This window comes from Phyllostomus discolor, chromosome 10 (genome assembly GCF_004126475.2).
Source record: "Phyllostomus discolor isolate MPI-MPIP mPhyDis1 chromosome 10, mPhyDis1.pri.v3, whole genome shotgun sequence".
NCBI classification, from domain to species: Eukaryota; Metazoa; Chordata; class Mammalia; order Chiroptera; family Phyllostomidae; genus Phyllostomus; species Phyllostomus discolor.
The window spans coordinates 52,280,901-52,291,274 of record NC_040912.2 but is presented as its reverse complement, the minus strand read 5'-3'; the positions used below and the strand labels follow the sequence as shown (position 1 = coordinate 52,291,274).

Sequence of the window (10,374 nt, the reverse complement as noted above, 5' to 3'; positions counted from 1 at the left end):
AGCTGGGATATGATTCCAGTCTCAATTTTAAATGCTAATGGTTGTCTGCTGCCAATTATCAAGTAAACTAAATGATATCTTGGAACTATGGCTATATTTGTTTCCACTGAACTTTCCATTCAAGATGTTCACAGATCACTTGAAGAACAGAGAGCTAGTTCTCTGTGGAACTCACAGAATGGGTTGTATAATGGTTTTTACGTACCTGATTGCTAAACATGTTTATCTAACAAACATTTGTATGGGTGATAGAACTCATCCTGAGACTTTCTGTCTTTAAAACCAAAATTGTGGAGGATTAGCTGTCAGTGAGCTGCTGTTAGTGGCTACCAGTATCTACTTAAACAAACCTAATGGTTACACATGACTCAGATGGGTTCAAAACCCACTGTGGCAGGGTCAGTATTGGCTTCCATAGTACATTGCCCAAAAGTGGATGTATCATGTATTCTTAGTAAATGCTGAATGAATGAGTAACTAGGGTACACCATAAATCTAACTAGACTACTAGAGAGATAAGGATGAAGAGGAAAATGGATTATATTTGTTCAAATTGTCATGCTGGTGTGTCATGTAGAAGTTTGAATATGGACATGATAGAGGTGAAATTAGACAGGTTGACTAGATTAGGACAGGGTCTCACAGAGGAGTACCTAAATCAGAAACTCTACTTAGTATACAGGAGTGATCAGGCTGGAGGAACTTTTGAAAAACTAAAGCGTTTGAAAAACTAAATGAGCACCAAAACTATCAGTGTGTTGATTTATGATGAGAAATGAAGGTCATTTGGACCAAAATTCTGACATTAACATGACCAAGGAAAGTCTTAGAGCATAATGCTAAGACAAGTCAAAATTAAAAAGTTACCTAATGTGCCCCTGCCCACTATGGGGTAGAGATGTGGTGTGGGGGTGCAATTCTGGGGAAATGCTAACAGGGGTGCTCCAAAACCCCTCCTGGCCCTGCAGTCTGTCTTCCCTCACTCCCATCCTGTTCAGCCCCTCCCCAGGCTTTACGATCCAGATTCAGCCACTTAACTCTGCCCAGCTGCTCCCTTCCCTGAGAGACCTAGGGGCCTCCATGGCCTCACCCACCTCCACCGGCCCAGCACATGCCCACTTTGAGAGCTTCCTGTGGGCCCAGCTGTGTCAGAATGTGCTGAGCAGCTTCCAGGGGTTATGCTGGGCCCTGGGACTGGATCCTGGTGGGGAGCTACCCTAGTAGCACAAGATCAGGGCCCAGTTCAACTACTGGAACACTAAGTCTTTGTGGGCCAAGCTGGACAAGTGAGCAGGCCAGCCTGTCTACCAGCAGGGCTGGGCCTCCACCAGCGTGAAGTGCCTGGTGGTTGACACTGAACCTGGGGTCTATGGGCTGCTATGCAGCTGGCCACTGCTGGTGGCCTGTGTGGTCCTGGTGGAAAAGTAAACCAACTTCTCTTGATACAATGTACACCACCTCCGGCCCATTGTCATTCATGACCTTTGGGCACTTGGTGCCAAGAAGTTCTATAAGTACTTCTGCAAAGGCACCCTGGACTACATTAGTATCTCACACCTTTAGCTGCTTTTGTTGAAAGTGGCATTAATGCTGGGGTGGAAATTCAATAGGGTGTCAATTTCATTGGCCTCCATCTCCTCCCAAAAAGGGAGTGGCTGGTAGGCCCAGCTCCAGCCCAATCCCCTTGCCCAACTGGCCAACTATGAATTTGATCTTCTCATCTCTGCTGTTCAAGGTAAATTTGTCCCTGAAGGCTTTGTACTGTGAGAAATGCACAGCGAACTGGCTATTAGTATCATGGTTAACTGTGTGAACGGTGCACCATGGAAGAGACCCAGGTGCCCAAGATCAGCAGCGTGGCCAGGATCCATAACCAGAGCTTCTCCCAGAGCCTGCTCAAAGTCACAGGCACTGACCTGGAAAACATTGTATACTACAAGAACAATGCACCTACTTTGTGATGGCAGCCAAGAAACAGTGTCTGATGCAGCTGGGGGTGCTACATCAGCAGTGACCAGAAACTGTCTGGCTGTTGGGCAGTGCCAATGTGGAGCCTCAGGGTCTGCAGGGCTTTGCCTGTGCAGTTGCTGACATTGCCACCCATAGCAAACTTAGGAGGCTGGAGTTTGCCCAAGATGCCCATGGATGGCTTGACATCTCTGCTTTTGACTTCACAAGCATGGTGTGGGCAGATAGCTTTGCTTGTGCACAAGAGAAGCACAGCATCTGCCTGTTGTTGGGGCTGGTGGGGGAATGCCTGCTGGAGCCCTTCTAATCCCTGGGCACTGGAGTGGCCTGGGGCTTCTTGGCAGTCTTTGATGCCACCTGGATGGTGAAGTGGTGGGTGGAGGGCATTGGGCCCCTAGAAGTTTTGGCAGAATGTGAAAGCCTGTACCAGCTCCTGTCACAGATATCCCCAGAAAACATGCACCACAACTTGGCCCAGTATGGGCTCAACCAAGCCACTCCCTACCCCAACCTGAACCTCTAGGCTATGTCCCCCAATCAGGTGTGAGTCCCACATGATGTGATTGCCAAGGAACTTGTGTGGAGGAAGAGTAACAAGGCTGACTCAGGAAAGCCTGACATTAGATTAATGAGCACACAGGAAGAACTGCTACGCTGGTGCTAGGAGCAGGTTTCAGGTACCCTCATTTCCATGTCGCCAACCTTTTTTCCTCCTGGGCTAATGGGCTGGCTCTGGTGCTTTGGTGAACCAGCTACAGCCTAGCCTACTGGAACTCTCAATGCTGCAGAGGGTAGGGGCTCTGGAAGCGACTGTTTGGGCACTGAAGATGGTAGAGCATAAGTTGAGCATATCACCCATATTGTCCACAGAAACAGTGGTGTCAGGGAGTGACCCATTGGGCCTCATCACCTACCTCAGCCACTTTCACAGTTCCTTCAAGAGCACACCATCAGCCAAGGCTCTTCAGGGACTCCAGTGCTGTACTATTTCTTGTCAAACTGCAGAGGACACTGCAATGGAGCCAGGCCCAGGAAAATGGAGAATGCAGGTGGTAAGAAGCAACACCAGCAGAGAGAGGCTGAGACCCCTGTTCCAGAGTCTGCTATACCCCTGACTTTCCCATTATAATACCAGGAGGCTGGTGGCAAGGACCTGTGTGCACTTTGTGGGGAAGAGAACACCTGTCTAACCTGGAACACCTGCGTGTTAATGGCTACTCCTATCATCTGAGCTGCTTCTGCTGCCATGTCTGTGAGGCCACACTGTGGCTCAGTGGTTATGGACAGCCCCCAGGAGATGGACATTTCTACTGCTTCCAGCACTTGTCCCAGCCAGGCCACAAAGAAGATGGCAATGACAGAGGCCCTGAGAATCAGGACCTCTCCACTCCAGATGAAAATAACATGATATCAGGCCCCTCAACTCCCATGGTCCCCCAGGAGGGGGCCAGTCCTGTCCCAAGCCTCAGCTAGTCTACCCATTGGCTGATCCACCTCTCTAACCTAGAACACCAGCGGTTGTCCTTTCCTTAATCTGAACCTTGACTAGGAAATGGAGTCTCCACCAAAACCCCTCATAGCTGCTCTTACCTGGCCCTCCATGCCCTGGTGGGCAGCTTTGTGAGATGGGCAGTGCCAACCCAGAGCCCTCAAGTTTTTAAGGCCATGGGGAAAGAGAATGAAGGGAAACCTTTCTTCAGTGAAGAGGAAGAAGAGGAAGAGGAGAATGTAGCTTTGTACTTAGATGTGAAATAGGCCCTGCTGACCTTCAATCTTCACTAAGAACTATGAACAAGCACCCAATGTGTCAGTGGACTCTGCTGTAGGACATGAAGAGATTCTGCAAGGCCCAAACCATCCAGCAGAGACTAAATGAGATTGTGGCTGGCCTGAGGGAGCTGAAGGCCTAGAGAATGAAATTGGATTAGGCCTTGAGAAACCAGAGCAGTTCCCCAGAACTGCTACACTTCAGGAAAAAAAAAAAACAGCCTAGTGGATGAGGAGGCTAAGCTCATGATTACAGTCCACGAGCTGAGCTCCGAGAAGAAACATTTGCAGCTGAACCAGGAGGTACAAGGCTATGTGAACTGGGACAAAATCCTAAAGGCAGTTGCCGAGGGGCAGGCTGAAGACCAGATCCTGAGTAAACTGGTGAAGGGGGTGAACCATTGAGATGCCCTCATCCACTTCCAGAAGGAGTGCAGGCTCCGTGAGCTGGCTTCAGGGCAAGGTGCCCAGGGTTAGAAGAGGGTGAGCTTTTTGCCTCTTCCACTACAAGACCACCTTACCCCAGGACAGTGCCATCCTGGTCATCGGGGATGTCTGGGAGAAGGCCTCACTATTTACAATAAAAATAGTTCTGCCACACACACGCACAAAACTAAAGTTAGCTAGTGAACATGAGTATTAAGTAAATGAATAAAAAATCAAACATTAAACCACCAGGTTATGCTGTTTTTGTCTCATTTTTCTCTACGATATGGATGATATTGATAATGGAGCACAAAGCTGATGACCAAGGCTCCCTCTCTGTTGACATGTTCTGATTGTCTTGCAATTATGGATTTCTTTAGAAAAGTTTTACCTTAAATTTTGTTACCATTGAAGCTTACAAGTCTGTCTATTATGTTACTTTAAGGTAATTTTTACTGTTACATTTTATGTGGACCCTAACAATATGCTTCAATTTAGCATGTATTTGGCATTTCCTATCCTCTGTACCAACAGCACATAAATAACACCCTTCAATGTCAAGGAAGCACAAGACTCATTACAAGGCACTTCACAAATATCCTGTTTTACTTGGTACATTCTGTGGTAACTCTGGTGATCTGACCTACAAAGCTTGAGAGGCTACCTTTTTCTTCAGATATGAATATCTAACTTATTTTGTTCATCACATTTTTTAATGCTCATTATTGTGAAAACATTACATTAAACTTTATGGACTATTAAAAAAACATCAAAATTACATCCTTACTCACAAGGAATCTTTTTTTAAATTATTTTATTGTTGTTCAATTATAATTGTCTGCATTTTCCCCCCACCACTTGCCCCCACCCCAGCCAAACCACCTCCCTCCCTTGCTTCCACACTGCCCCTTGTTTTTTTCCATGTATCCTTTATAGTAGTTCTTGAAAACCCTTCATGAGGAATCTTAATTGTAGTTGGGAAAACTGACAACTTCATTCAGTGCTACTTTGTGCCTGGAACTGCAGTTACAAAAGGAAAAATGGTGAAATAAGATTATAGAGATCAGTGTGGGCGGAACAAAGATAAGAGGATGTGTTGTAGAAAGCAAGGTGAACTAGATCTTGTAAATAGGGCACAGGTGGCAAATACAAGTCCCAAGGGCAGAATGCAGCCCTCTGCCTTGTTTATTCTGGCTGGCAGCTTGTTTCTACCTGGCAGCAACACTGAGCTTCTCACTTAACTGTTAAGAAGTAGTTACATTTATACAGTCCTAAAATTACATTTGGCCTTTTGAAGGCAACCACAAGGCTGATGTGGCCCCCAGTGAAAATGAGTTTGACACCCCTGTGGTAGGGTATTTAGAGTGGATAAAGGAAGTAGGGAGAACCTTCTGGACTAGGGGCACAGCTAGAAGAAAGGCAGAGGGTAAGAATAAACACAGTGAATAAGAAAAAGAGAAAGTAAGGAAAAAATTCCATTTCAAATAGCAAAAAGAAAAATAAAATATCTAGGAATAAACCTAACCAAAGAGGTAAAAGACCTGTATTCAGAAAACTATATAACACTCAGGAAAGAATCAAGGAAGACACAAACAAATGGAAACATATGCCGTGTTCATGGATTGGAAGAATTAATATCATCAAAATGTCCATACTACCCAAAGCAATTTACACATTCAATGCAATTCCTATTAAAGTACCAATGGCATATTTCAAAGACATAGAACAAACACTTCAAAAATTTATATGGAATTATAAATGACCCCGAATAGCTGCTGCAATTTGGAGAAAGAAGAGTAAAGTAGGAGGGATCACAATACCCAACACTAAACTATACTACAAGGCCACTGTAATCAAAACAGCCTGGTACTGGCATAAAAACAGGCACATAGACCAATGTAACAGAGCAGAGAGCCCAGAAATAAGCCCAAGTCTCTATGGTCAATTAATATTTGACAAAGGAAGCAGCAACAAAAAATGGAGTAAAAATAGCCTTTTCAACAAATAGTGTTGGGAGAACTGGACAGTCACGTGCAAAAAAAATGAAACTTGAGCACCAACTTACACCATATACAAAAATAAATTCAAGGTGGATAAAAGACTTAAATATAAAACGTGACACCATTAAAGTCCTAGAGGAGAATGTACGTAGGAAAATCTCAGATATTTCACGCAGAAACTTTTTTACTGACGTGTCCCCTAGAGCAAGGGACATAAAGGAAAGAATAAACAAATGGGACCTCATCAACATTAAAAGCTTCTGCACAGCCAAAGAAAACAGTATCAAAATTAAAAGAGAACCAACTGTATGGGAAAACATATTTGCCAATGATGCCTCAGACAAGAGTTTAATCTCCTAAATATATAAAGAACTTACAAGACTGTACTCTAAGAAGACAAGGAACCCAATTAAAAAGTGGGCAAAGGACTTGAACAGACACTTCTCCAAGGAGGACATACAGAAGATCCAAAGACACATGAAAAGATGTTCAATATCGCTAGCTATCAGAGAGATGCAAATTAAAACCACAATGAGATACCACTTCACACCAGACAGAATGGCCATCATAAACAAAGCAACAAACAACAAGTGTTGGAGAGGCTGTGGAGAAAAGGGATCCCTAGTGCACTGCTGGTGGGACTGCAGACTGGTGCAGCCACTATGGAAAGCAGTATGGAATTTTCTCAGAAAACTAAAAATGGATCTGCCTTTTGACCCTGCAATTCCACTGCTGGGACTCTATCCTAAGAATACTAAAACACCAATTCAAAAGAACCTATGCATCCCAATGTTCATAGCAGCACAATTTACAATAGCTAGATGCTGGAAGCAACCAAGATGCCCATCAGTAAATGAATGGATGAAAAAACTATGGTACATTTACACAATGGAATTCTATGCAGCAGAAAGAAAGAAGGAGCTTCTACCCTATGCAACAGCGTGGATGGAGCTGGAAAACATTATGCTAAGCGAAACAAGCCAGGCAGTGAAAGACAAATACCATATGATCTCACCTTTAACAGGAACCTAAATAACAAAACAAAGAAACAAACAAAATGTAACCAAGACACTGAAATAGAGGACAGGCTGACAGTGACCACAGGGGAGAGTAGAGGGAATTTAAGGGGACAATGGGAAGGGTTCACAGGAACAAACTTAAAGGACACATGGTCATAAACTAAGGGGAGGGTGGTAATGGGAGGGAAGTGCGGAGGGGTGGGAGGGGGCACTGGATTGGGAGTAAAAAGGAGAAAAGTGTATTTCAACAATGATTAAAAAAAAAAGAAAAAGAGAAAGTAATGCAACTGATGAAGGTGGAGCCAAGAGACTCAACAAAACAGAACTAACATGTCAGATCTGTACATCCTAATCTGTTCAGGCCTCACAAAAATTTTGGGAGGTAGGTATTAGTATCCTCATTTTACTGAGGAACTAACGACATAAATTCTCTCAGAGCTAGGGTGTTCTGCATCAAAACTCCAGGAAGGAAGTACTATTGTTTCTCAAGAATAGTTAAGCAGACAGCTCTGTCTCACCAGGGAAAGGAACCTGATGTAAAGGTAAGGAGGGTCCACACACTAGAGAGCCAGTGACTGTACACATTGCTGACATTTCCTGTTTTACCCACAATCTTTGGAGTTTTTTTTTTCTTTTTTACTTTGTAACCATCATATCTAAAAAACAGGAAATTTCTCATAAAAATACTGACTGAGTAACCTCACTGGGCTGCATTCCAGCCAGGATGGTATCAGAAGACAGGAGCTAATAAACCCCTTTAGGGGAAGCAAGCCCTCTCCAGTTATCATTTGCTGAGTTCAGACATCCCACTCACGTCCAGATTTTGCTTAGCTGCTTCAGTATTGCTGCTTCAGCATCCATTTTGTTTGGCCAACCAGCCTGCAGTGATGCTAAATAGGTACTAGACCTCTCCTACAAGCACATGCTGTACACGGCATTCACAAGCAAATATAAATTATTTTTTATCCTCACCCTAGGACATTTTTTCACTGCTTTTAGAGAGAGAGGAAAGGAGAAACAGGGAGAGAGAAACATTGGTGTGAAAGAGGAACTTCCACTGGTTGCATTCTATACCCCTTGGGACAGATGATCATTTGTTTAGGGACTAGGACTTGAATCCAAAACCTAGATATATGCCCTGACTGGAAATCAAACCCACAACCTTTTGGCTATGGGACAATGCTCCAACCAACAGAGCCACACCATCTAGGGCACAAATGTAAATTATGTTTTTATTTAAAAATATTTTTGACTTTATAAATTTTCTATTATTTATTCTATTACTGTTATCCCAATTTCTTTTTTTTTTCCTTTTGCCTCCTTCCACCCAGTGTAACCATCTCTCCTAGTCAATCCTCTCTCTGTTGTCTGTGTCCATGAGTCATTTATACATGTACCTTCTTTCCCCTTCTTTCCACCATTCCCCACTTCTTCCTCCCCTCCTACAGCTGTCAGTATGTTCCATGATCTCGTTTCTAGTTCTATTTTTCTCATTATTTTGTTTTGTTAATTAGACTCCAGTTATAAGTGAGGTCATATGGTACTTGTCTTTCGCTGACTTATTTCACTTAGTGTAATAGTCTTCAGTTCCATCCATGCTATTGCAAAAGGTAGGACTTCCTTCTTTCTTTCTGCTGTCTAATATTCCATTGTGTAAATGTACAACAGTTTTTTAATCCACTCATCTAATGATAGCCACTTGGGCAGTTTCCAATATTTAGCTATTATAGATTGTGCTGCTATAAACACAAGGGTGCATAAGTGTTGGGGCGGCTCTGCCCACATGGCTTCCGCAGCTGCCACAGTTGAGAATAAGTCTACCAAGATATGATTTGCTTGGGGAGGAAAGGAGGCCGATCTCTCAAAGGAGAAGGGCCAAGAACCTTTTCCTCAATTGGGTTCATTTGCACAAGAATACAGGTAAAGCTCATTAATCATTGTCAGGCAGTAAGGATCAAACAATAGATAACAAAGAACTCTGAGGGCCTATTTTGAGTCAGAGTCAGATAGCTAAAGAACTGTAAAACTTTGGGGAACAAACTCACTTCTTGCTTGGACCCTTATCATTTAATTGAGAGCATTCTAAACAAAGCAGATTTCACAGGATTTTACATATTCTTTCCTAGGCCTGATTGCCCTTTCCAGCATAGGGCTGCACCACCCTCTGTCATTGTGTCAGGCTTAAATGAAGCAAGGGAAGTAAGGCAGCCAGAAGATTAGGAGACTTCTTGCAGACAGAATGAGGACTCAGGTTTTGTCAAAGCTGAGGTGTGAAGGTCCATCACCCCCTTTTGCTGTAACCCCCCAAAGTCCTTCCTTGGGGGCCTCCCACGTGATTATGCCTGTCTTAGGTCATTCCCCCCTTGAGGAATCTTACCCGTCATTGGCTAACTGACCAAGCACTGGGGGCCAGTTATGGATGAAGTAAAAGGAGCAGAAATGGTGCCCCTGCCAGAGAGGTAAGCTTTGTCTCCTCAGTGGTTTATGGTCCCAAGGTTGCTCACCCAGCCTTAGTCATGGAGGAGTGGGGGTTACAGCTTCTGAAACCAGGCAGGGAGGTTCCCAACACATAAGTTCTTTTGAATTGGTGTTTCAGGATTCTTAGGGTGTATTCCCAGCAGTGGAATCACTGGGTCATAAGGCAATTCCATTTTTTGTTTTTTTAGGAAATTCCATACTGGTTTCCACAGTGACTATACCAGTCTGCATTCCCACCAACAGTGCACTAGAGTTCCCTTTTCTCCACATCCTCACCAGCAAATGTAAATTCTTGATGTGACAGACCTTGTGACAATCTGCTTAGATAAAAACCCTGCTCTTTTGGTTTGAATTGAGTACTCTGACCTTATGCCAGGAATTCCAAATTATTACACCTGTGGACCATAATAAAGGCAGGGGTCCTAAGTCCTGTTGCTTTCTCTGTCTGCACTCTGCCTTGACCTACCCTTGTGGCCCCTTGTGGTGTGCTGTGTACTTCTTCGAGGAACTGTGGGTAAGAAACTTCTCTATTCCAGTTTTTTTTATGGACTGTTGTTGAACTGTGAACTCACCATTCAACATCCTGTACTCCACTTAACAAATGTTAATTTAACAAAATCATAACAACTCATTTTTGTCAACTGCTGGCCCCTTTTACCATTTGAGTTTGCAAGCCCTTTATTAACATACCTCTTTTAGAAAAAAATCATGAAATA

The 10,374-nt window shown here is 43.7% G+C and overlaps 1 pseudogene; it reads left to right on the top strand.

Annotated features, from left to right (window-relative positions):
• The first annotated feature begins 1,065 nt into the window (after window positions 1-1,065).
• LOC114508217 lies at window positions 1,066-4,212 on the top strand (annotated as a pseudogene).
• Window positions 4,213-10,374: the final 6,162 nt, after the last annotated feature.